We start from the raw sequence: 27,630 nt of genomic DNA on the forward strand, positions 1-27,630 counted from the left end.
AGATTGCGTGACCTGAAGTGCCTAACTGGCGTGAGCACGGTCAAAGTCAGCTGGGTTCAATCTCGGGTGAACACTTTTTTTTGGGTTGTTACTGCGACAAATATAGGGCAGGATGGCACATTTACCTCAGCTGCCTCACATGGAGACAGAAGAGAGAGTGCAGAAGAGGCAGGAGTGGAGATTCTTATGTAACAATGATGTCTTTGAAAATGCAACACAATATAATGCATTTTGTGTCAAACATATTTTATTAATATGTACTCTGATGAGTCATGCACACTTGTCGAAAGACCAACAATAACTTGGTTTTATAAAAAAGGCTCAGACCCTAGTGATAAAATGGACAAGCAAGTGAATATTTCAAATAAAAATCTGTGTATTAAAGAGATGAATCAGTCAGTATCAGTCAGAATACTGGAGCTCTGCTAAAACCATGATTTATTAAATATAAAAATAGGGTAAATGAATGCCAAATATGGATAAAAATACAGCCAAGTGTGTAATGTTAGCAGTGTTATTCATGCAGTTAATAAACTCGTTCAAAAATCTTACCAGAAGTCGAATACAGGTATTAAGAGGTTTTTGAGACAATGTGTTCCAAGATGCCCAGCAGCAACTTGATCAAATCAGTGTTGATGTCAATCCCAGTTGACATATTTAAGGAACTCTTTCTGAATATTGAGACTGCTTCATTTTAAATGAAAGGCATAGCATTTCTTGAAGGAATGCATATCACCCACTGTCTGAGAATCTGTTATGTTGAGAAATAACAGCATTGTAGCCATTTTGGTCAAATGTTGTGTGCAATCTCATGGGATATTGCGAGTAGAACTCAAAATGTGCATTAGAGAAACAGTCTCAGCTATTACTACACCAAAGTTTACATTCAAATCTGTAAAACTGATTGGGTTAGAGCCATTCTTATGTTTTTGAAGCTCACTTGGTTGTGGCATCCAGGATGACTCCAAAAGAATACCAGTTGTAGATGTTTATTTAATAATTAACTTTCTGAACGTTTCTTTAAAATCTGTCCAACAGTTAATAAGATATTTTGGTAGCAGTCACACACATGAATGTATGCACACAGACACAAACACACACACACACACATGCACAGACATGGACAAAAACATCATTATCCACCTTCACCTTTGCTGGCGGGCAATAACAATGAGCCCAAACAGGTAGCAGCCTCATTCAGATTTTGTTCTTTTCTTGTATTCTTTCTTTACAGAACCCTAGTTTCCATCAGCAAGAGTTTCGTCAATGTCTCTGTGATGGCACAGTAACAGCTACCAACATTTTGTAACTTAAAGGTAAATATGCAGTCAGATTAAGTGATCCCGATGAGCAGGGTTTTCTGATGATTTTGGATGTTTGTGAGTTAATTGTTCTGTTGTTTAAGCTCTCAGCTGGGTCAGTGACCTTAGTGATAGATGATCTTATTTGGGGCTCTATGGGAAGTTCTTAAAATGACTGGGACATCTATATGTGAACTAACCAGATTTCTTAAAAGGAAACTCCTACTTTTAAAGAAAAAAAATACTATTTTTAAACCTATGACTGATGTGACTTTAAGTCGATAAAATGGTATTTTATGCACTATTTTTGGATTAAACCATATAAACTATATGATTCCACATATTGATAATGTACACTAGACTCATTATGTATAAACAAAACCACAGGTTTTGATGATTAGTTGGAAAAAGGTTGTTGGGACACAATGACATAAATACAATGAAGTTAATCCTGTAGAGGGCAGTGAAGACACATGGCACGGTCTAAGTCTTGGCTCTGGCCTGTTCTCATAAAGCTGAACATGTAATACTCTTCAAGCATGGCATGTGTAACAAAAACAACATATATACGCAGCGCTGACATGTAATAAAAGGAGGCTTTAGAGAGCCACTTATCTGCAACATTAAACTGCTAGTGATAATCCTGCAGTCTGGCTGAAATTTTTTTTTCCATACCTCAGGTAAAGGAGTTATTTTAGTATGTGTAGTTATTCTTCTGCTATTGCAGTAAAACATCAATGGTATATTGTGGCTAAAAGGTTTTCATAAACAGGTTTTAGCATGAGAAAAGTCATATTCGACGTTTTATTGGTAAATGTGCAATCTAATAAAAAAAAAACTATGTGAGCATTTTTTTTTTGATAGACTTTAGATTTCATTCAATATATATATTTCCCCAGTTACTAACTCCTAAATAACAATAAAGGACTAATAAAAGAAAAAAAAATGTTTGTTTTCTATTGTAAGACAAACGCTAGTAGCACTGGATTTTACATCTTCATTAGATCTTTTATGATGGTTAAGACACCAATGAGCTTAAGTTTAATATCAAAACTAAATACAGCAATGTTTGTTTCTTATTATTGACTTATTTAATCACATTTTAAGTTTGCACATAAGAAAATGCTGATGGAATTTAAAAAACTTAAAATCCAAGGTATCATAACTTTTACATTCACTTTATTTTTCTTAAACAATGATGTTCGTAATGTAAGATTTCAATAGTCTTTCTGAGGAAGCTCCGACAGCAAACCTTTTCTTTTTATCTAGGTGACTGATCAGAGTTCAACAGATTGCACTTTCCCAAAATGAACATACCAATAAAAGAAGCAAATATTTTACATTTCCCCAACATTTCTGTTTTTATTCTTGTTTGTGGTTAAGTTTTGATGCCAGTTATCAGATCACACTTCAAACATGTTCAGAGAAACTAGTCAGATGCAAATTTGCTACTTTATCAAGTCACTTAAAGCAATCAGTTTAATGTAATTTGATAGAGTTTTTTAAAAATGTTTAGTGCAGTTCATGTACCTCATTTATGAATGTATATTACAATTATTTTTGTCCAAAGTACCAGTTGATGTTTTGGGTCTTACTTGACCTCTAAACATCATGGTTACTTTTGTTTACTTTTCAGACCATTTTACTTCTCAACCCTAAAGTTAGCTCAACCATGGACTCTTTTTATGTTTAATTCTCCATAAAAAAAGTGAAATACTTTGAGGTTATAGTTGGCCAGAAAAACAGGCACCAAACACAACCAAACTGACACAGACATCTACACACAAGGACGAAGACGAGGAGCTTATATCTGCTGGGGACTTGATTACTGAGTCAGAGCAGGTGAGACGATTAGTAATGAATTACAGGTGTGAGTGACTCTGGGCAAACAGGACAACTGAAGGAAAACAGGTTAGAAATAAAGAAAACAAAACCTAAAAATGCCAGGCTGAAACAAGAAACAGATGACTAAAAATACCTAATAAACCTTAAAAAGATTCTGGCAAAAAACCTTAAACACTGATACAGAAATCAAACAGGAAAACAAAAAGGAAACCCCCCAAACTGTGACACTGCACGTGCATTGCAGAAAAACTTTTTAAATCCGTCAGCTGCACACATTGCAGTCCTGAAATGTTTGAGTGTTATTCTAGAGAGAGGACTTGAAATGTTCATGCATACATGTTCCTCCCACCTCTCTAGTTAAAGGTTTGGAAGCTCAGAGAGTGGGACATTGTGTGGCTCTTGCATTGTAAGTTTTTGCCAAACGTTTGCACGGCAAACATGTTCCTTCTGACAAGATCTGCTGCTTCACACGGTTTTCTGACGACCTATATGTTGCTTTGCACCTGTTCATTAACACTGTTTATATGTTTAAAACACAAAAACATAGAAGGACAATCAACTGCCATCAAAGATTTAAATTCATCAAATTTGACATGCAAAAAAAAAAAAAAAAAGGAAAAAAAAAACAATTTCCAGACCATCCTTTTTGCCCTGCCTCCCATGCTTGTTATGCAGATTTCCCCACACACATATTTACACTGTCGGTGCACATTCCCCTGTAGAAAATCCCTTTCTGTGAAGCACATAAGTAAACAACAGCTGCAAAAAAACTCCAAAGTGGACCAAACTGCTCCTGAACATTTTCCTGAACATCTCTGGTATTCATGCATAAAAACAGCTATTGACCTTACAGTAATTCTCCTAAAAATAGAAACAAATTACCAGCATCTTCAAGAAGAAGTAGTTTCATTGCATCAGTACTTTATGAAAGACCATTGCCAAATCTTTTCCCCCTGTTTCTCTAACCACAGTCTACATCTGTCAGTTTCCCAATGCACCTGTAGGTGCAGTCCTCCTGGTAAAATGATCAGGCAATAGGCTCTGCATAGAAATACGAAACAGTGCATCGTGCTCAGCCAACAGTTATTACATGCCACTCCTGGACAGAAGGCCCTGCATGGGATGAAATCCTTGATGGTGCTTCAGACTGTCAGAGTGCAGATTCTCATTCAGCATAATGTAGAGGATTAAGTGTGTAATGCCCCTGATGGCACATCACTCCACGTGGTCCAAATAGGTTTCTGACCTGACTCTGATTTTGAAGAGGTAATCGAAGCAGATGAGCTGACTAAAGCACAGCAGCCATGGATGGTATAAATACTGTTCATTTGGAGTCCACTATAGTCTTTGCCAATCAACAAATACATGCTAGTCTTTACGCTGCAACATTCTTATGTGTTCTTTTGCCTTTGTAATGTTTTACATCTTCGTTTCACTTCTACACGCTAGGTTCTCCTTTATCTCATTCCCCTCTATTAAACTGCATATCAGAGGTCTGGAGAAGGATGTCTCGTGTCACATTATAAACAGTTGAAGGTAAAAGATAGGAGACATGCCTGGGTCATCATGGCAATCTTCCAAACAGCTTTTAAACTGTGTTTCACACTTGATAAACAACCGCAGCTGTAATTAATATTGTACATTCACGGTAAAAGGCATTCTACATAATTACTCTACTGTCTCATCCAGAAATATGCACATTCAGTGTTATTATAAAGCACACCAGTATATCATATTAAGTCATAAATAATGGTAGTAGAATTAATTAATTTTATACACGCCCCTCCCCTTTGTGTGGTACTTTACATTTAACTACGTCAGCTTTTATTGATGCACTCTTTAAACATTTTACATTTTTTCTTTAAAGGTAGCTGTTTTCTGACTTGTTAATGGAGTTCGTTAAATTTCCTATAGAATAGTTAAATTGGTATGGGCTGTAATGAAGTTGTCTTTCTTTATTGAAGCGTTTTTACAGAACGTTTAGCCTGAATTAAAATAATTGTAGTTGGCTACTGTTGGATTTGACCTCATATCTTTAGATTAAAAGATTAAATGAACCTGTTTTGGTTTTATTTAGATTAATGCAGATATTCACTGCTGAGTAGTGAATCAATGGGTCAAGTCTGGTTATTCTGACTCTTTTTTTATTTAATTAGCTAATCAGGTAATTATCCTAATAAAGCAAAGTTTTAGTATTTCAATATATTGCTGAAGTGACAAGGTCTTTTTTTTCATATACAACAAGTTGCAAGTTCTTTTTCTTCAGGCAAAATACCATTAATAAATATACATACAGTATGTGATTTCTGTCCTGCTGAAATTCCTGTGAAGCGTTTTTTAAAAGAACCTTTGTGGATGTTATTTTGTGCTTGTGTTGTACACAGATGAGGTCTCACTATAAATGATAAAAAACAAACAAACACCCAATTCTTATTAAAATAATGTTTATAGTGCTTCTGTTTGCGCAGCCTTAAGACATAAGGTGATAGTTCAAATATCTTAAACTGAGTTTTATGATCAGATTATGACTAATTGACATGTTACCTGTGGTAGATATTCCATTGTCCAAAGTGATGGCTGTTGCCTTAAAACAGCTAACCCATATGCCACCATCAGTTTTGCAGTACTTGGTTATTTAAGTAGAATGCTGGTTCTATGCAAAAATATTGTGGTGTAAAGTTTTATATAAATACATACATATATACCCACACACATATATAAATATATATTTAAAAAAAACATGACATCATTTTTGTATTTTCCTTTTTTATTATGAGATGTTGCCTTTGATGACTGCTCAACAAAGAGAGCTGTCTTCAGCTGTAACCTCTCTGCACCAGAATCTGGAACATGACACATGTCAGGCTGTGATAAATGGGGCAGAGTCTCAGTAATTTTACCAGGAATGCCCTTGAGATGCCCAAAACCCCAATTGCAAATGCTATTGTTGAATTAAACCAAACAAAGAAATCCTTCCTTGTTGACATGATAGGAAGCACATACTGAAAGCAAGGATTTGTTGTCATTGTATTCAGGATTTACCTGTGGTTTTCTGCCTGGTTTACAATATGGCACTGGCTTGTCATTATGCATAAAAACAACATGTGCAAATGCATAGTAAATGCCACTATATGGTTATATAGTTCTAAGGCCTTTCTATGAAGACAAATTTGATTAAGAATATTTTCTAATAATATATATTATGGTATTATTATAAACCTTATATTTATTTTGATGCAAATTCAGATTTATACACATTTTTTCATATTCAATGGATCATATTGATTGTAGTGGCTGTTTTAATATTAAAATAAGTTGTACTACCACTTTATCTAAAACAAAAGCCCAAATACAGCAAGCCAATGACTGAGTCCCAAGTAGGAACATTCTCAGTAGGCTATTTGTTTTGCAACTTGATTGTATGTCAGGTTTCACAGTTTGGACTTTAACATAACATGAGGGAATTGTACTTACCATTGTCTTTGCTAAAGCTTGCTTTCCCAAGAAATTTCCCCTAAATTACCATAAATTCACAGTCCCATTTTTGTGTTGTTGCAATGCCATCATTTTGAAGGCGCTTATGTGTAAAATGATCGCTATGTTTTATGGAACATGGATTTACAAGCTCCTTGCCTTACAGGGACACCACAGATTTATAAGTATTTGTCAGGCAAAATATAATTTAGGGAGGGTTCACAATTTGCTTTTTTGGATGATCATCAAGATCAGCTGTGCGACCACTGAGAGGCTGTGAAAAATCTTTTAGAAATTCATATACAACTGCAAGTGAACATATACATGCTCAGTTTTAAACAACCCTGCCCCTAAACATTCACTACCGTGGCTCCAAACAAGTAAACCTTACTTGCTATTAATGAATATTATGAATAAGCTGTGACAAATAGTTCAGAGAACCAATTCCCGTGGAGGCTTATCTGTAAAAATAACACCCGAGAAAGAAAAAAAAAAAAAAAGCAGCTGAATTATTATTGCTGGGGTTCTAACTCAGGCTTTCCTAGCATATTTGTGTGTGGTGAATTGCCCAGCAATTAATCCAAAACTATGGCTAAACTACCCTCTGTAATATCCCTTCCAACCTATGACAAATAGAACTGTGCAATCTTAATTAGGAGGGAATGTGCTGCAGATGTATTAGAGTAGCGATGGGAAAACAGATGATGCCATCACACAGCACAGCAGGGAGCTGAGAAGTCTGGTCCCCCATCTCTGTGTCCTATTCATAACGCCACGAGTGTGCCACATGCCTCTGCTGTCATCTGCATAGGGCCACCGGGGCCCCCAGGGGCAGGGGCGCCCCTCACCATCCAGCACTTTAGTCTGTCACCGGTACAGCTCGGTACTTTAACTCGTTTAGGAAAACCGTAACCATCCCATTGACCCAAGAAATCTTTTTTGCATTAATAATGTTCGATCTAAATGTGTTCCATTCAAGTTTAATTTTAGCAGTGTATATTTTTTTTTCAGAGCGCTTAAGATTAAAACATCAAACTGTTATAGAAAATACTGAACAAGCACACCTAGCTTTACTCAAATAAGTATTTCTTTTCTCCTCTAGAATAAAATTTAATATAGTAAACATTTTTTTTTTCAATAAAGTTAACTGGACCTTTAAAGTTAATGCAAGTGAACAGGATGTTATAAATCATGCAGCTCGATCTGCATGGCTTTGTCCTGAATCTTGACACAGTTCCTTTTTTTTATTTATTATATTTATTTCCATGTTGGTCATTGGAGGTTCACTTTTGAAAAATAGCCATAGTTTGACTGTGTCTGTTCAGCTGGCTGCCTTCAATTTTATACCTGCAAAGTTTCAATCTAGGCCCTCCCTGCGTCCTTTAACATTTGGTGCCCGCACCAGAACCCTCCCCCCACCTTTTTTCTTCCTTTTTTCAGGATTACTGGTACAGACTGCACTTGTGCTGTTATTTTCAACCTTGGTGGACAGGGGTTTCGGTATGTATTCTGGAAATACTTCAAAGAAAAGCAAAAAGGCAGCAATTTTCTGCTTGAATATCCCTCTGACTAAATCCATTGATCATCCTTGGGGTTCCTGTGAGAGAGGGAGTGAGATGGAGAGGCATGTTTTATCCTCTAATAACTCCTACCTTCACCCCTTCCTGCCTCTCCGTTGTTGTGTTGTTGTTGGTCGCACTTCTGCTCTATTCCTCGGAGAGCTGCTGAGATTGAAGTTATTTTATGCTTCGGCTCCCCGGGCCCCAATTTGAAAACTCTTGTGTGTCAGTTTTCACACACTCCTGTCATATGGCACGCTGCAGAGTTTTGCCTTTTACTTTTTTCCCTGTGAAGGCATCTTGTGGGGCATTCTGCCTCTTTTGACAAATAGGTCACATAAAGTGGAATGTTAAATGTCAGTTTAAAAATTTCATGAAGCATTTTTTCAAAAGAGTTCTAAATGTGAGTATAAAAAAATCTTGTTCCATTCTACTTAATGAAAGTTTTGACTAAAAGAGTTCCTTACTTAGTTACAGAGTACGTCTGCTCCTTTTTCATTTGCAGCTCAAGCAACAGTGTATGCCACTTCTGCTTTAAACCAGCAGAACAAATAGTTAATAGTTATTGCCCACCACCAAAAGATGAACAATAAAGAAATTGTAAAAGTTTTTGTTTGTCAATCTTAATAGCAATAAATCTCATGAACCACTGGATGGATTTTAATGAAACCCTTGGAAACTAATCATTGTTTGCACATCTACAACTTTAACTATCTGCAGTCAACCTGATTCAAGATGGCCACCACAACTAATCAACCTTCGCAAACACAAAAATGGCTATAACTCTGTCAAATTGATAGATACTGACCTAGAAATTTGAGTGACAGTAGCTACGAGTCATCTCTGAAACACACCCCAAGCTCAAACAAATTGTGTGAGGTCAATGTTTTAAACTTTAGCAGTAATTTTTACAGTTAACCATGTCTGTCTGTTAGCAAATTATCATGAACCAGTGAATAAATTTTATTAAAACTCTCAGAAAATAATCATATATCTATAACTGGCAAACCTTTTTCATGTCAACCCAGTTCAAGATGGCCACCACAGTTGATTGACCTTAAAAAAGAAGAAATTGGCTATAACACAGTCGGTTTTATGCATATTGAGATCAAATTTGTAATTATAGTAACTAAGCATCATTCTCAACACATACTGATATCGTGTGTCAGAGTCATAACAATATTTACTAGATTTGACCAAAACAGGTACAACGCAGTCATTTCTTAAGATAAAATTTTCTTAGTTTAAAACTCTGGCATGTAGGGCGGTGAGTGATATGCATTCCTTCAAGAAGTGCTAGGTCTTTAAGTTTCAATTTTTTAATTTTAATTGTTTGGTCAGAAATGCTAAAATCTGGGCTGACAACAGGTGACACAAACAAAAAGAAATGGAAAAAGTAAAAGATGAGATTTAAATTTTTTTTTTTTAATTTATAAGTGAATTATCCTTGGAATATTATCAATCCTAACAGTCAGTTGGAAAGTTTACAAGGCCAGAAGTATTCACAAACCAAGACCCCGGTCAAATAAATTAAAAAAGATTGAGAGAATTAATATATCTGCACTGTGCTAAAATATCATTTTTAGCATCTCTTGAGATAAAAGTAAATTTACTGACAGCATCTTTATGACTTTAACTCTACATTGTCTGGGTTGTATAGTAGCTCCAAGTCCAGTTCATTGTCAGATTGTTTGAATTTCAATTAATTTATGATGCTTTGTGGACCCAATATGGTGACAGTCGTCCAGCAGGTTTTTTCCATCAATCTAACAATTCTTCTTTCAGTTTCAACATTTTGCTGATTTGGAGAATGTTCCAGAGTTATAATACATTGCACACATACGCACCTAATGGTAAATTTCTTTCATAGTCATAAAAAAGTAAGAGAACTTGGAGACATGGAGGTATGCACTTGAAAGAAGAGCAATGAAAGTCAGCTGTAGCAAGACAGAGTACATCTATGTGAATGAGAGGGAGGCAGATGGAGCAGTGAGGCTACAAGGCGCAGAGGTCACAAAGCTGCAGGACTTCAAGTACTTTGGGTCGACTGTCCAGGAGGACGGGGAGTCTGGTAAAGAGGCGAAGAAGAGAGTCCAGGCAGGATGGAGCGGATGGAGAAAAGTTTCAGGAGTGATTTGTGACAAAAAGGTGGCAGCAACGGTCAAAGGAAAAGTTTACAAGGCAGTGGTGAGAGCAGCTACGTATGTTGTATGGTTTGGAGACAGTGGCGCTTTTAAAAAAACTGGAGACAAAACTGGAAGAGGATGACTCGCTGTGGCGACCCCTGAAAAGGGAACAGCTGAAAGAAAAAGAAGTTGTCATTTCTCAATGGCTGTGCAGTTTGTGGCACTTTTTGGCATGAAAATGTTGTAGACCACAATAAACGTTTTACTTCTTTCTTGCTTGCCTTCTCTCAGTGACTTCTGTGAACATGCGTGTACTTTCCCTGCTTGTCCTACATGCAACATCAGTCGTACAAAGTGGTGAAGGATGATTTGGTCCTCAGTGAGCTCCGTCTGATTTTTAGTGTACTGACTCAACTCTCTTTGTCTGCCAGTGTTTCTCATCTGTGGCAGACTCAGTACACTCCAGTTAATTAGGAGGTGGAGACAGACAGGCCAGGCCTAATTTATTGCAGTTTGAAGACAACTTATTTGCTTTTCATCTGTTGCCTGTGTGAAGCCGAAGGTTGAAGCGCTGCCGTTACCAACTGGGTGCACAAATTTCACGATTGCTGTATGTGCAGTGAAGCAACCACGGAAACAAAAAAGACCAAAGTAAATCAACCAAGCCTTAATTTGTCAGAGATGTTTCACCATGTTCAAGCAGGACAACGTCATTTTACTACAATAGCCTGCCATTAGAATAAGAATAGTGTAAATTGCAAATCACATTTGAGTAAACCAATAGCATTTATGACATGATATAAACTTAGTTTTCCATTGCTTGATTGCCGATGCCCAAGCCTTGACATTTGTGATGTACTTTGCCAAGATCATTAAGTATCCGAAAGTGATAAAGCTTCAATTTGCTAGACCATTAGACTAATTACTCCAATAATTAAGTAACTACTTGATTAGAACTAATGGGTACCTAATTATCCAGGAAGAAAGGATCAGGTGGTAATTTATGGAGTCAAGCTGATGTCTTCTGACTTAGCAATGCCGATTACCAAACATGTGGGACTGAAACGAGTGAGGACAAAAAGGAAATGCCATATGAGTGTTTACCTTGCCCCCGTGGATAAGACAAACAGTTTGTTAGTATCACATCGCATGAGTGAACTGATGATTTTTAATGAAACATGATACACTATCAATACAGTATACAGGATGATTAGTCAGTATCTATTTTCTAATTAATCCCCAAGCAGGGGCTGATCTCAAAGGTAGTAATACTGATTAACAGAGATAAAGAATTTTACTGAACTTGACAGAAGTTACTTCACAGACAGACATTTGTTTTTAGGTTCTGATATGTTTTCTTAATCCTGTCATTTAACACACGCTTTTCACCAAAGTGACTTACATGTCACTACACACCAGGCCAAAGGGAAGAGGAGCGTCTTGTCCAGGAACACTTCAATAGTTTGGATTTTTAAAATATTGTTCTGTGGAGTTATTAGTAGTCAATATCTTACCTGCAGTAGAAATTAAGACAAGCTAATAGCTAGTCTGAACTGGCCATGACCTGAGGGGATTTCTGTTCTATTAATACAACTTCAATCTCAAAAGTTTCAAAACAGTTAAAGTCAAATGTATTTTGAACCATTATTTTTGCATTAGATGATTATTTACAGTGTTCATGACTATAAAGCTTTTTGACTGTGTAGCCTGTTATTGATAAAGGTCTATGTGAAACATGTCCTGAGAAATAGAACATGTTGAGCACAACCAGGCAGAGTAACTTTTTGATGAAAAAGTAAGGTTGTGTAAAAAAAAAAACAAAAAAAAAAAAAGCATTTGCTTAAACTCAGTTATTTATACAGTTTCAATCAGCTGAAGAAAAACAGCCCACCGCCAGCTGCAGCAGCTGAGAAAACATTGAAGTTAGACCAAAAAGCATAAGTCTGTCAGGTTTTCAGATATACCCAAGCGAGCAGTTCGGCCACAGACAAACGCAGAAGCCAGCAGGTAATGGGAAGTGAATTTATTTACAGTGTCAGGTTATATATACAGAAGGGAACCAGAACCAGGACCTGAGAAACGGAGAATCAGGTGAGTATGGGATCATGGAGGAGAGGAACAGCAGGTATGGCACAGGTAATGTTTCCATGTGATATTTCTTACCGAGCGGGCAAAAGTCCAAAACACGGAAGAGATGATGGAATTGATCCTTGCCCAGTGATGGTCCGATGTAGGTTCCAGAGAGCGAAGTCCAGGTGAGGTGAGTATTTCCCGGGTGCAGGTTTAGGTGATGATTATTCAGACGACTGACCAGTCTTTGAATCCAGGAGGCAGTAGTCGCAGAAACAGGTAGGTTCAGTTGCGCAGGTAAGTACTTCACTAGGTGGCAGGCAGTAGAAAACAGACCAGACTGGTTCCAGACGGTGAGGTATCCTGAACACAGGTTTAGCAGATACAAAAAAACAAACTGAGATCACAACAGGGAGTACACAAAAGCTCAGTTAAGTTTCTCACAGGCTCTGCACATTACCGAATGGTAAACAATGCTCCAGCGCTGATCTGGTCCTCACTGCAACCTTAAGTACTCCTCCAAGTCCCATCAGCTTGATCAGCCACAGGTGTGAGAGGAGTGGTGATGAGGCGTCCGTCACCAGCTCAGGAGATGCCCACCAGGAAGTGCTCACACACACACAAACCACCAATCACCACAAATTCTAATATTTCACAGTAGTTATATTTTAAACTATAAGTAAAGTTCCTTGAAATCTTCTCGAAAATGTATAGCTGTAACAGATTTTCAATGGATCACACCAACACACATTTCTGTGTTGAGATGCATCTGTGACTAAAGTGAACCTTTTTCCATATTATTCAAGCTATCTTTAAAATCGACCTTTAGACACCTTATGGGATTTACGATGATCAAACTTTTCATTATTCAGTCTTTTACTAATGTTTATAAATGTAATAATATTAAAATGAAAACAAAACAAAATACAATACAACTTTACAACAATAAGTGGAAACAGAAGTCAAATAAAATGCAATAATAGAATTAAGACAAACAAACGAAAAATATTGTAATAGTAATGCATATTTACCAACTGATTATTTTGTTCTGATAATAGAAAAACTGGATGATGGAGGAAAGCCTGTTTGTCATGGTCTTTGACTGTTAGCGACTACTTGGAGACAGAAAATTGTGAGGAAAATATGCAGATTTTCATTTGGAATCACACTGAATTCGTACTGCATTTTCTGATTCAAAGAAGCAATAAAAAAATAAATAAAAAAGAGTTCAAGATTGACTCTAGAGGCCTGTGACGAGACTGAATATTTTTCAAAATTTTGAAATTTCCAGCATCCTGAGAGTGAGTCCCTGTGACTCACAAGAAAACTGAGACTAATTTGTCGCCACAGTCGCAACCCAGAGAGACAGACTGGAGGAATTTTACAGTTTCTGAGCTTCAGGCAGGATTCATCTGTGCTGACTTTTTGTTCATCGCTGAATCCGCTGAAAACCAGAACATCATGGAGTGAGTTTTAAAGTCTTGCCCAATATTTTCCTAAACTTTAAAATCCATGTCTCTGACGTTCCCATCTCAGACTCTCATTCTGCTCTCACACCATTACTGGCTTTCCATTTAGGTTTGTTGAAAAAGTATAATAATTAATACATTGGATTTGTCAGTGTGTCAGCGTGCTGATAAGACTGTACAAAATGAATGATTTAAACTTGACTTTAATTACATTTCTCAATGGACATTTCACACAGACACTGAGAATGATGAATAGTGACAAATCTAAAATTTATAGAATTTTCCAATTTGCATAAAGTGTATTATCTAAACATACAAGTGTAAGGTAGGAGTGCTGCGAAAGGTCATTAAAAATTGAGTATAGTGAATGCAGAATATGGACATCATCTATCAATCCATCAATCTACAAGTTACTTAATGTTTAATTGTTGTAAGACGGGCAGCAGTCAAGCCTAGTCTGCATACAAAATGCATGATTGTGAATGGAAGTAAGAGTGAAAGCTGAGACTTTGTGATGTACAGTTCTGTTTTATATTAATGTTTGAATAATATCTGCCTAGGGTGGTTGGCTATAAATTAAAAAGGAGAATTGAGGTATAAATCTTTATGAGTCATCCTCATCTATTTCCATTATGTGTTTGAAAATGATAGTTTTTGGATAATAAATGCTTTCAGGAAAAGTTGTTTTTTTTTCTCTAACAGCTCCACAGAGGAGGCAATTAACAAAACAAAACAAAAAAAAAGACTGTCAATCAAATACAGCATTTTACTCAGTGTGTAAAAGCTACATACGTTGTGTGACTGCCCCATCGTAGTTGAATAAAAATTAATTTTATGTCTCACCTTAGTGTTCAGTGTGATGTAAGACTGGGGATCACAGACTACATGCTTTGTCAAGCCAACTAAAGCCAACTGAACGCATCGAACTCTTGTGAGGGTGACAGTTTAAAGGGTAAACAAACATGGATTTTGTTTAGAGGGTAAACAAACTGCTGCTGTTGTCTGCTCTTCTGATGCCATTTCCTGTGTCCCGTCCTCTCTTTTTCATTGGCTGTTGGCGTCACATGTTTACTTATAGGTTCATATTCAGTTCACTCTACTCAGCTATGTCCAGATTCAGGTCTAGAAGTTAAACTGACTGCGACTGAAGTCAGGTCGGGTCAGATTTTTATGCCAACTGTCCCCAACTAGTGCAGACTCGTGCGGATTTTGCCTTACCTGGGAATCGTCTGCAAAAGTTTGCACGAAATCCCGTAGTGTGCCCTCAACTCAACCATGCCAATTTTCTTCACTCGGGTATTGTTTTCTCAGCTTTTTACCTCTCCACTGGCTGACTTCTCTGCAGATAGAAAGGCAGGTGTTACTGTAAATGCTAGAAATGTTGCATTGCCTAAAATTAGTTACTGTAAATGCGAACAAAGGTGCACAAGTAAAATACATTTCATTCTATTCTAATTGAACAATCAGCTGGGGTCAAGAAACAACTTTGTTTCGGAATCCAGACTGCGGTATGCCATTTGGAGACTCCTACGCAAACACATCACCAATTTTTTTTGTCTGTTTATGTTGGTACAACCTGTCTTCTGTAAAAAAACAAAAAAAAACAACTACTTTTTTGCCAAGTTAAGTTGATGATGAGTAGCTAGGCTAGATATTTTACCACTAAGCTTTCTCCTGGTTAAAAAAAAATAAGGCAAATGATAGAAGCAGCATACACTGTGTTATTGCCACTAAAATGGTATTTAAATTAAAGGGCTCATATATTTTTCTAACTGTGATACCAATAAATCTGATGCTTAAAAGCCACGCTCTACAAAATGCCAAAACTGAGCTCTTGAAACGTGTTCAAACAGATGTTTGTATGTTTAGTGCTCTGTTCATATGTCTAACCCGAAGAAATCCTCCAGCAATCAATATTCATGGCTGATTTGATATGTTTATTTCTTCCCTAATAGAATACTCTAAATGTACGGGGCCGTGGCCCACTTATAAGTAAGTGTGTGATATTTTATTGTTCTGGTCTACTTGTGATAACACTTTATAGGTCTGTCAGTATACGCTCTCCTTTATGTCCTGCTACACTGCGCCGAGTTGATATGCAGTCCAGTCATGTGCAAGCAGCTGATTTGATGTAAATAAAAGTAACTAGGGAAATGTCAAACACAATTAATAAACCAGGTTTAAGTTGTGAAAACACTTGTCAGTGGAGCGAAGGAAGATTTCTCCTCGAAGCCACCCTCCCTTTCCCTTTTTTGGTGCTGTTCAATTAGGTCATAAATTGCTCCTAAGTTAATGCTCCCCTCTCACTTTGCCTTCTGCCCTCTGTCTCTTGTTCTCGCAGCCTTCCCATTCTGTGCATGAAGACCTGTGAGGAAGGAGGGGGAACCTCCGTCCTGTGGAAGGGAAATAAATTTGCCTGTCCATCCACCGCCTGGATGAAATTAATTGCACGCTCCTCGTGTTGTCTGGATACAACTGGGGCATTAACATAAGCAATTTGCTTCCAACTTCTCCTCTTGGCTGTTTAATAGAGCATCCGACCTGGCTGATAAGGCTTTAGCTCCCTGACGCATTAGCATTTTCATAATATCAAAATATTATAGCACCATGATTTGCTAAAGCCCATTCATTATTGATAAGAACAAAAGGTTTTATAAATTACAAAAGGGGAGCATGACCTATAATTACGACAAGCAAATTAGGGTGTGCAGTAAAGTCAGTTACATTTTGAAGGAAAATAATGATGCTAGAGACCTTTCTCTTTTTCTCGGGATAAAAAAAAAGCGCCACTGCCTCACACAGGGTTGAGGAGCAAGTTCACGAGGGACAATGTCTGCACAAGAAAGGGAGCAGGAGTCTTTGCCCTGTGCACTGCACACAATAGAAGGGGCTTTTAGTTTGTTTTAGTTATTGAACATAGTCAAATAAAGCATATTTATGCAAAAAAAAATAGAAAGAAAGAAAGAAAGAAAGAAAAAGGAACAGTCACTAAACTGTCTAACAATGGGTTTATGTTAAACCAAAAACTGTAACGTGGATTTATTTTTCAGCACCTCATTTGAGCTGGAAGTGATTCGATCATTACTGCTGGTACCAGTTTAATCTTGTTTTTTTTCACAACTTTGGCTTTAACACTACTCATTTATTGAATTCTATTCATTTATTTATAAAGAATACAGAGTAATAAAAATCTACATGTTATAGAAATACTCAATTTATTGTTTCAGATGTTTGACATGATACAATCCTGTGCTAAACTTAGGTAAGTAAATCATCAGCAGCACCTATCCTACTCAGATTTGATGCTGAAAAAAACAATTTATTGAACCAAAAATGTTCTAAATATTGTTTAATTATTTAACCTATTGACATAGTTGTTTGTTTTATTATGAACCACAGTCACACATATTCCTATTTGGAAATTAGGTAAACTGATAACTGCCAGGATAACAAATTTTACTGCTTAAAAAAATATATTGTAAAAATAAATCCTAAAATATACGGTATGTCATTTTACCTTGGAAATATGTTTATCAAAACATCCAGTTTTGACATATGTAGCTTGGTACACTACTGTTTGTACTCTACTTTTGCAGATTGCCCACCTTGAATGTCCTTCTTTTAGTGTAAAACAGTTATATATGTTTTGCAGTATTTTATCTGTTTTGCAATAAAAAAAATATGTGTTTTATTGAATTCTGTCATTTTTGTTCCCAGTGTTCAGATGTCGACCGATCCAATGGCTCGGATGAATAAGAATTAGTGGAATTTGTGGCTGATGGCTGTACAGCCTCCTCCAGTCACACGCGGACACACATCACAGTTTTACAGGACTCCCGCTCAATGTCAGGAACCTCTGGAGCATTCAGAGGTGTAAGGACACATGGACTGGCTCATTTTCCCCCCTTTCTTTATATAAACTGAGAACACAGTGAACATAAGGCTAATCAGAATTTCAGAATCCTGGATGTTTTAAAATCTTGACCTGAGATCTTGGGTGTATTTATCATCTTAATATAATGTTAAGACATAACTCAAAAAGAAAATGAGATGGACAACAAGCTGAAGTTCGTTTTTGTTTATTGTTTACCGTTTATTGTTCTGGGCTCAGCTATGCTCATTAGATGCTATGAGCTCTCAGTTTAAAACACGATAATCACAAAGTTTTCCTTGGTCTTGTTACCATTGTCCTGCCCACAGCTCCTGACATAAGCACTTCTTTGAAAGTTTGTGGTAATATAGCAGCAATTTTTCTGTCCTGAAGCCAGAGCTTTAGTGATGGACACAAAATGAAAAGGTTGTTAGTTATTCACTGGCCCCAAACCAGCACAGGAACCATTCCAGTGTAAAAGGCCCCTATGTGATACATTTCCAGTTCAATCTTTCAGCACCACATCTTTCATCAGATTAGCATGCTTTGTAACACGAACGTCCCTGACAACTATTCCACTTGGCAGGTCTTTGTAAGGAAAACCAAGCACATGGTTTATTAGCATATAGATGATGATCCATTTACTGATGCTATTTTTCAACTGTAACACATATTTACATATTTAATGTGTAACTCAACTTAAATTTTGCCCTCAAAGCCAAGGCTACAAGAAGCTCAGGAAAACATTGAGACCAGTTAAGTATTTCAGCATTTAATCAGAGTTATGAACCAGTGCTTGTGTTTCTCCTCTTGTTCCTGTTACATAATCCTCCACAAATGTTTGTGTTTCCGTTCACAGGCACCGATGGCTCGATTGTGTTGTTTTTAGTCATCTGCACAGCAACAAACTTATTCATCTCTTCACCAGTTGGCTCTGTTTACAAGCAAACAAAAACATATTTAATGCAGGTTTATTGACATGTTAAAATGCTTCATTTCATATTTCTACTTCTATTAAAAGCAATGAGTTTTCTTAGAGCTGTATTTTAACATATTTAAGATGTCTTTGTGAAGTTTTAGTCAACAGATGGAAAGAAACTCTGAGTTAAGCTTTTCTCCATTTACATACCATTATCTATGTGTTTTTATTGGGTATGTTATTAATGTATAAAAGTGCTCTGGTTTTTTTTGAGCATGACACCCACATTTAATGTTTGGGAGTAGGAAGAAATATATAAATACAGAATGAGCCAGCTGTGCCTGAGGCTGTGATGCAAATAATGATACAGATAATTTAATGAATTTATAGTTGTTTCGATTCTGATGGATAGATAAATATAAGGAAAGCGTCAGAACACATTTCTTTAGAGTTACGCTCTCTTTGAAATTAACACAGTGTGCTAAAAGCCCAGAAAACAATGAGACTGTTTATAAAAATTTGAATTATTTATTCAGTGTAAACAAAAGTAGATGACCTAAACGTGAATAAACACCAACTAGATTTATTAGTTTTAAAGTCAAAGTTTTAATTGTTCAGGATGTTCAGTACTTTCCTCTTATTCTCTTTTTTTTTTAGGATCCTGAACATCTAATGCTAACTAATAATTTTGCTGGGTTTGTAGGGTGTTTATTGACCTGTGTCCTACCACTAAGCTAACTTTAGTATTGTTATAGTTACTATACTGTAACAGTTTCTCATCTCCAGCTCACCGATCTTAGCCTTGCCACAGTCCCGGTGTTTTTCCACAGCCTCATGCCACGCCCCCGTTTCCATGCCACCGTAATCACAGCTATTAGGTCCACCTGCCACAGCCAGTATTTAAGCTCACAGCCCACAGTCACACATTGCCAGATTATTGAAAGGTCTTACCAAGTAGATGTCCAGTGTTCCTTCATAGTTCATGCCTCTCCCGATCTCGAACCCTCGCCTGTACCTTGACCCTCGAATCTCGCCTGCTCCTAGTCGGACACCTCCTCGGACTCTGCCCTCTGATAACGGACCTCGCTTTCCCCTTCTGGACTTCGCCTTCTGGTTAGTGCTCGCCTAGTTTTGTCTGCTTGCCTCTGATCTCCTGATTTTGACCCCTCGCCTGTTTCTGGACTATCCCTCCTGCCTGTGCCCACCTACAAGAGATTTTTGCCTGTACCCACTCACGCACCTCTGTGAGTTTACCTTTCCTGAAGTTCTCTCATTACCCCACGGAGAGACACGACCTGCCTACTAGCAATCCCGATAGCACATTAGCCACAATAAACATCTTAAAACTTTGTTATCGTCTGCGTGTTCTGAATCCGGGTCTGCCAAGCCTTGTCATATACTGTGGTCTACAGTAAAATTGGAAATCGTCAATGCCTTGCTAAGAAGCCTGAATTTGACCTTAGCTTAGCATTGCAGGTGCCAGGTATGACCTACAAAGGACATTTGTAAGATATAAATAATAAACTGCTATCCTGTTAATGAAGAGCACAGGTGATTTACTCTAACAACATTAAGACAGCCACAAGTATAAAGGAGTAAGTTCTGCTTCTTATCTCACAGTTTTCTTCACCTAAAATAACAAGAAACAAAAACACAGTTCATCTGGATGAGGTTTTCATCAGCCACACCATTCTGGATTCATATAAAGCATGTGCCATTTTATTGTTAGTTTTTAAATTTTATCAGTTTATTGTTTATTTGATCCAGTCAGTCTTACACATCTTTTACGATTATTGGTACCATGGAAGCTCCTAATAAACAATCTTAAATATGCAATATTTTATGAAAGTTTTAGAGGTGTCAAAAAGATTTATTTTTGGAACCACTCTACAAAACTTTTTTTCCTTTGCTTTTAATTTTACATTAATCCATGTTCAGCATGTTTCAGTATACATCAAATCAAATCACTGTGCTATTTTTGCTTTAAGTCATGACTACAATGACATATTTAAACTCCTATATGCTGGAATTAACCTAACAAAAACAAACTAATAAAAATAATCCCTGATTTCATTGTAAAGTAACTTGATGAAATTTCTACTGCATTATGTAAATGTTTAAATAGCTAATTTGACCTCTTTATTACATCACAATGTACATATATCTGTCAGCTTAGTGATATTTGGAGATCAGAAACATTTTTCTTATTTTTATTAGTTGTATTTGTCGTTACCCAACAAAAACATCAACGAACAAATGCATATAAAGGACAAATCTTCAAATACCCCTCTAGTAGTCTTCCACATTTATCTTTATGTAACAGTGTAAAGTGTGGTGCTGTGAGTAGTTACAAAGTAATATAACCTGTAGTAATTACTGTTATCTCACTCACTGTGGTAAAGTGGACCCAGACTTTGATTGTGTCTTACTGGGCCTGTCTAATCACGACCACACTGTGTCCCAGAGTGCTCCAAGCTCATTATCATTCATTAACCTCTAGCTGTGATGTCGCTTTGTCCTCCCCTTTCAGTCCTATAGCATTACAAATCACAGATGTATTTTGGTAAGAAAACAATGACCATTTAGAGAGAACATATTCTGAATCCAGGTCTTTGTTAAAGGTGACTTATTCACCACTCTCTCTTCATGTCCCCCTCTCAATTTCTCTCCATCTAATCTCCCTCTGTCTATAACAATAAGAATTAATTAGCCTGCTTATTTTTCTCTGGTTGTAGAGGCTCCCCATCTGGATGGAAGACAGTCCGCTGTGTGCCTGATTAATGGTGTGGAGAGACAGTTGTCAGTTTGAAAGCGCTGCTGTGTGGCCCAGGTCAGAACTTCCAGAAGGCTGACTAATGTTAGTCCAAGGTGTGCACACACACACACCCAAGCACCCCCCCCCTCCCACACACACACACACATACACACAAACAAATGTGAACCATCAGATAATTTTGTACTTTCTTCAAAAAAAGTAGAAGATACTAAAGTTAGCATTAGCCCTTGCCGTGCAAAGTTCACATTTAAAGTAAAACTGTTCCTAATGTAAATCTTTCTGCATCATCTTAGTGTAAAGACAGGTTTAGAGACACATTTGTACTCTGGCACTGTTCACACAAATACAGATATTTTGCAAAACAGACACTTTCTGTTGCGTTTGTGCCCCTCATCCACATGCAAACAGCACCGTGGCCTTGTCTACACAGAAATGCATTTTTTTTATGGCACTGTTTCTTGAAATGGTTTCATCGACAGAGAAACACCTAAAATGACCCAAAATGCTGCAGTGACCATTCCACACCTGTATGTGGTGCTGTACCGCTGCCATGAAAATACACCAAAAACAGGAAACAATGTGTGGAGCATGCACATAAAGCTTGCACACTGGGTGCAAAATGTAAACACAACAAGAAGAACAGGATGTTCTTGGGTCTTGGGTTAGATTAGAGTTGGAGCTATGACATCATTGCTTTGTAAAGGCTGGGTTTTGGCTTTCTGCACAAAGATGCAAGGGTCAAGATTTTTTTCACTCTGGAACTTGTTTTCAAAACAATACAGATTTGTGATCCTAAACTTGTTTATATTGCATTAACTTAGTCTGTATTTATATCTTTTTTTTAATAGATACCAAATTATTAAAAATAATTTCAGGTTTTTCCCCTTAATATGCCTTCACCATTTGCCATGATGACAATTTTCAAATCAATGCCCTGATTTTATGCTTTGAATTTTTCTCACTTCCACCAGTAAGCTGTTGAACACCTCTTGTGATTTTAGCTAGTTGTCTGGACCAGAAAAAGGAAGGTCAAAGCATCACTCTTGCCTTGGCTCATTTGTCACTAATGTGTCAAAGAGAGGATGACATTTACAGCGTAGTGAAGTGACTGCCTTCCAGCCCATCAGGCACCCCTGAGGTAATAAATGTTTACCTTTAAAAAGAGGTCTGTGGGATCAGATTTTTCTTTTTTTTCCCCCATATATTTAAAGGTTCCTTTTCAAACAGCATTGTTATTTCGTATTTTAACATATGGTTTAAAAAAGTAGTTATTTAAAGGTAAAACTACATTTTTCTTTACCTCTGTTTATCTGTTTCTAGTAAATCCACGTTTAGAATTACAATTTGATGTATTTCTTTTCATTACTGAGAGCTTAACTGATTGACTTCATTCATTGATGTTATGTAAAGATTTCATCAATTTCAAGTGATAACACTGTTTACAAAAACTGGATCTTACAGAAGAACAATGCAATAAACAGTCATAGTGTAGAAGTATGCATTAAATCCAGTGATTTGTTAACTTTTCAGACTATCATAGCTTAGCAGGCAGATTTGTTAAATTTAAGTGATTGTACATTGTTTTTTACATATTTAACCAAACACTAAATGGGCTTGTTATGGCAAAATTACACAAAAATGATAAGCCCTTTGTTTATTATTATTATCACCATAAAAATGACTAATAAAACATGAAATTGTATCTTGGCTTAAAAAAAAAACTGTATCCTGTATTTGATCAATGCCACAATTGCCATATGCGTCATGTAAATTGTTTATTTTTTAACAATTTTAACCAAATTTGGAAACATAAATGTTGTTTTTTATAAAAAATAATATGGAAACAGGTCCAGTCTGTGTGCTTTGACCTCTGCTGATGAACTTTGACGTTGTTAAAGTCTGTATCCATCTGTCTGTATACAAAGAATAGTATATTGGCAAATACAAGCACTGCTTGAAATGCCCATGAACGGAGTCTGTCCCAAATCAATGGAAAGATACAAAATTGTGAGAACAAGACAGAGAAAAAACCGATGTCTGGGCCTTGAGGGCTAAGATCTGCAACAACATCACCCCGGACTCTTATCTCTGGACACGTCTTTCCCCTGAGAGGATTCTTCACTCCAGCACACAGCAGGATTTAAAGGTATATCAGGTGCATGACCCTAGGGTTAGTGGAATCCACAACCCGGCAGAATCAGCTGAAAAAACTCTGACACAGAGCTACACACCATGCGAACAATGTATTATACAAACAAACAAACATGCTCTTTCTGTTAAATGCTTACTGGCACAATAGGTGTGTGATCTTATAAACATAAAGTATGATTTTTGTCAATTAGATGAATAAAATGACTGGCAATATTTCTCTCTACATTTTTTTTTCTCTAAATTGACTGGATGAGCTCATTTTAAACTGGTTTACTTTACATTATGCTGAAAGATGATGCATAAAATGCTGCATCTCTGAAAAAAAAGGATAAAATACCAGTCAATTTTCCCCTCATTAACCTTTGGTTCATTCCTTAATGTGTCACAGGCCAAAGGCCATTGTAATCTCTCTCAATGGACACACTGTTCTTGATCAATAGGCTTCTTGCTCAGCAGCTCACATTGTTTTATTTTCCTGCTTGTGTTCCACGGTAAGGTGTGAAAGGATCATTCCAAGTCTCAAAGGAGAGGCCTCTTTCAATATCCTCAAAGTAGCGGATCCCACCCACTCAATTGTTCTCTACATAATCATATAAAAAGATTCAGGAAGAGTTGTTTTTTTATTGTTGTTGTGTTTTTCCTCAGCTGAACAATGCCCTTCCGCCACAAGGTCCCATAACAGCCCACCGGTCTACGCTCGGCTCACCTCCACCCCTCATCCCACCCTCGCTATCTCGTTTTCCTCATCTGGCCCAGGCCCACTTCCACATCTACATCCCATTGTCTGAGCGACGGCAGCACGCGCAGGGCTGCGGCCAGTCCAAACACACTCATCTCTCTTTTTGAACGCTTGCCAGCTTTCTTTGAAAAATGTAAACTTTGTTCCTTTTCAAATCAGTTTAACAGTCATGTTGAAATCATGGAACAAAGATTACAGTCACTCCGCCTCTCAATAAAGGTGTGTTTATTTATTTGCTTGGATTCTTGTATGAGTGGGTGTGTGTGTGTGATATTTTATGTTGGGATCCATGCGTGCATGCGTCGGGAAAACCAAATCCCAATCCATCATGCATTCCCCTGAGGTGGGCCGGCGAGTGTGTGTGTGTTTGTCACTGTCCCCTGTCAGGAAAGAGGGTTGGAGTGAGTTCTCCGGGCAAACCCCCTTTGGCTGAGGAAGCGCTCCTCTATATTGGCCTCTTTGTGACTCGCTAATCGAGCTTTCCTGTCAGCGGGCTGCACAGTCCCAGTGCAGGGTGCACTACGTGATACAGACCCACTCCGGTGCTCCAAGGGAAGTTCTGGGATCTGCAGATAACGGCACAACTCTCACCTCTAACACGCAGAGCAGCGTTGCCTCGCTCTCTGTCTCTTGCATAACAATAGAACAAGAAATTGAAATAAAAAATAGAAAATAAAATCCTTATTCTTCACAGCAATCTGACTAAATGTCTCATTTGGTTCGCCTGTTATATATTTAAATGATTTAAAAAAGAATAGCCCAAGAAACTGGGTACTTTTTAAAAACACACTTGTAATTTATAACATAAGCTTCCTGCTTAAGCTAATTTGAACACGTTACTTTTCTCTTACATTAACCGTTTTGGTTCATCAGCTTTTTAACTGAAGTAAACTCCTGTCCGTCTGAATTTTGCTCCCCAAGATAAATGGTAATTTAATTTTGCCCTCTTATCACATAGCTGTTATAAATATGCACTGATATGAGAGAAAAGTCATTTAATTTAGCCTCTATCTATCAAACAGGGTAGTGTACTTGAAAAAAATATGCAGGTCTATGCTACTAATCCAACTATATTTAGTTGACAGATGAGTTAAAACTGTGATTATTATAAAAGTTAAAGTTGTCAATTGCCAGAACTTACTATCAACGATCTTGTGAGGTTGGAAGCACAATTCTCTTTTGCGTGAGTAAAAAAACCCCTCAGTTATGTGTTCATCTGCAAAGTGTCTCTGACTAAAAATGTTTTGGTTTCTACAGTTTAATATAAATGTCCGTAAGGCTGACGTACTCTAAGATATTAAAAACCACTGTTTGAGTTTACATAATTTTTCTTTTCCTGAAAAAAGGTGAAACTAAATGCACATCAGAACCTTTTGACTTTAAATTGATTGAAGCACTTTTGACACATATGTGCTGCAGCTCTGAATCATTTTAGACAGACTCTGGTGTGGTTGCAGAAAGCCAGTATCCTCAGTGTTTGCTCTGCAAACTTGTTCAAACTTTTATTCTGAAAAATGATGATGTGAGTCCATGTTTGTAAAGTAAGATGCAGATGATGTTATTTTTTTGTGCCGCTGCCCTTCATATAAACATACACATTAGAAGTTAAGTTTTAATAATATTTACTTGGTGCTAACTCTTATAGCCTAATAATTTGAGACAGGAATGTTTTGCCCCTTTTGATCTGAACAATTATCTTCTCTGTGTTCCGTGCCTAACAAACAGCTTCATAATTTGAGATGCTGTTCCCAGTACTCCCAGGAAAAGGCGATTATCAGAAGCAGCTCAGAAATCAGTGAATTATTATGACTTTTACTGGTGACATTTTCCAGCAGCATATGGCGGTAAGCTCATGGGAGAGCAGAGGTTTTTGATGAATACTTGAGTCAGTCGGACCAAAGGACAGTGCTGCTGCCTTCTGTCTGTACCTTGTGAAATGATAATGTGGCCTCAACAAGATTTTGAAGCTAATAAGCTGCTGTTTTTAGCTGCAAGAATGAAGAACAAGGAGAATGCATTTGCTGTATAGGCTATAAAAAATGCATTTTGTACTGCGGTTGTACTTTGTGTCTTCTCAGTGAAGGTCAGCCTTTATTTTCAAACATGTATATGTTAGCCCAGTAAAATGTATGCATTGAAAATGAGGGAAAATTGTATTTTCACTGATTAAATAAAAAATAAAAATGTCCTCGTGGTTCACCGTTTGAAAATCTGAATGAAGCGTAGAGTCCCAAAGTGAACTCCACTCACGACAAATAGAGATAAACATATTGTTTGCCATTGTGTCTATCCAGGTCATGCAGTGTCTGAAGAATAAGGAGTGGCTCTACTCTCCACACAGTGCAGCATGCCGTCCATCTGTCTAATCGCATGGAAAGGTGATTTGTGTCACACAAAAACAAGTTAGAATTGCAACAACGTTTAAACATTAGTTCCGCCTACAGCTTTATTAGAATTAATTAAAAAAACAAGTTCACATGCCCCCTTGTCATGGCACTGCTCCCCCCTAGGGGTCATGTCCACAGTTTTAGAATCTACTGTACTTACAATACTCATAGACTGAACCATATGTCTGCTCTTATTGGTGCATCCTGTTTATAATTCGTCTACGTTGTTTTGGATGTGACCCTCATGATTGTCTGACTTTACGTTAAATTATCACATAGACTTTTAAATATACAGGCATCATATTTCGATGCAGCTAAAAGCTTGATTGTGGGAAGCTGTGGGGAAAAAACACACACTCATTTGTTTTCCACAGTTTCCGTGAACAAAATCAGTGTGAAAAGGGTAAAACAGAAATTAATTATCCATCTGAAGTAAATGTACTGGAAAATATAATTTATGGAACAATTACGAAAATGGTGTACTTAAGTGAAAAGAAAAAAAAATAAAATCATTGGATTACTCTTTTAATTTTTAGGCCTGGTTAGAGTGTTGGAATATACAAAGCTGGGTATTTTAGGTTTTAGCTTGGGAGGGAAAAGACAATGGAGGTGGTGGGGTTTGCTTTCAATGGGATTGGAGTTTTAAAAGCTTGCCACGGCAGATGCAAAGGTCAAATGTTTTGCTGGTGATTAAAGCATTTAGAAGGTGAGACCTTGGCTCTTGTTGACGAGGTTTGTTACATGATACAGCACATCAGTAAGTGCTGGGTATTTAATAAAACAGTAAACAAGGATTTTACAGAACATTTTGTAACAGTTTCAATACCTGCACTTTTTTTGTATACTTGTAAATAATCATGTGTTTGTGTATTCTCTCAAGTAGGTCCTCATTGACAGGGTTGGGGAGGAATGAGTTACATTCTTTAAACTGTAATCTGTTACA

General features: G+C 37.1%; 2 long non-coding RNA genes across 2 annotated transcripts; one reads left to right on the forward strand and one right to left on the reverse strand.

The window, feature by feature from the left end:
* Window positions 1-17,920: 17,920 nt before the first annotated feature.
* Window positions 17,921-19,669, reverse strand: LOC108229934. The gene is made up of 3 exons (XR_001808338.3): window positions 19,586-19,669; window positions 19,426-19,518; window positions 17,921-18,649 (listed from the first exon to the last, which is right to left on the reverse strand). It is a non-coding gene; the product is annotated as an uncharacterized LOC108229934 (long non-coding RNA).
* On the forward strand, window positions 19,620-24,532 carry LOC108229933. Its single transcript, XR_001808337.3, has 3 exons — window positions 19,620-19,747; window positions 21,370-21,502; window positions 24,207-24,532. It is a non-coding gene; the product is annotated as an uncharacterized LOC108229933 (long non-coding RNA).
* The last annotated feature ends 3,098 nt before the right edge of the window (window positions 24,533-27,630 follow it).

The sequence above is a fragment of the Kryptolebias marmoratus genome, linkage group LG11 (genome assembly GCF_001649575.2).
Source record: "Kryptolebias marmoratus isolate JLee-2015 linkage group LG11, ASM164957v2, whole genome shotgun sequence".
Classification (NCBI taxonomy): Eukaryota; Metazoa; Chordata; class Actinopteri; order Cyprinodontiformes; family Rivulidae; genus Kryptolebias; species Kryptolebias marmoratus.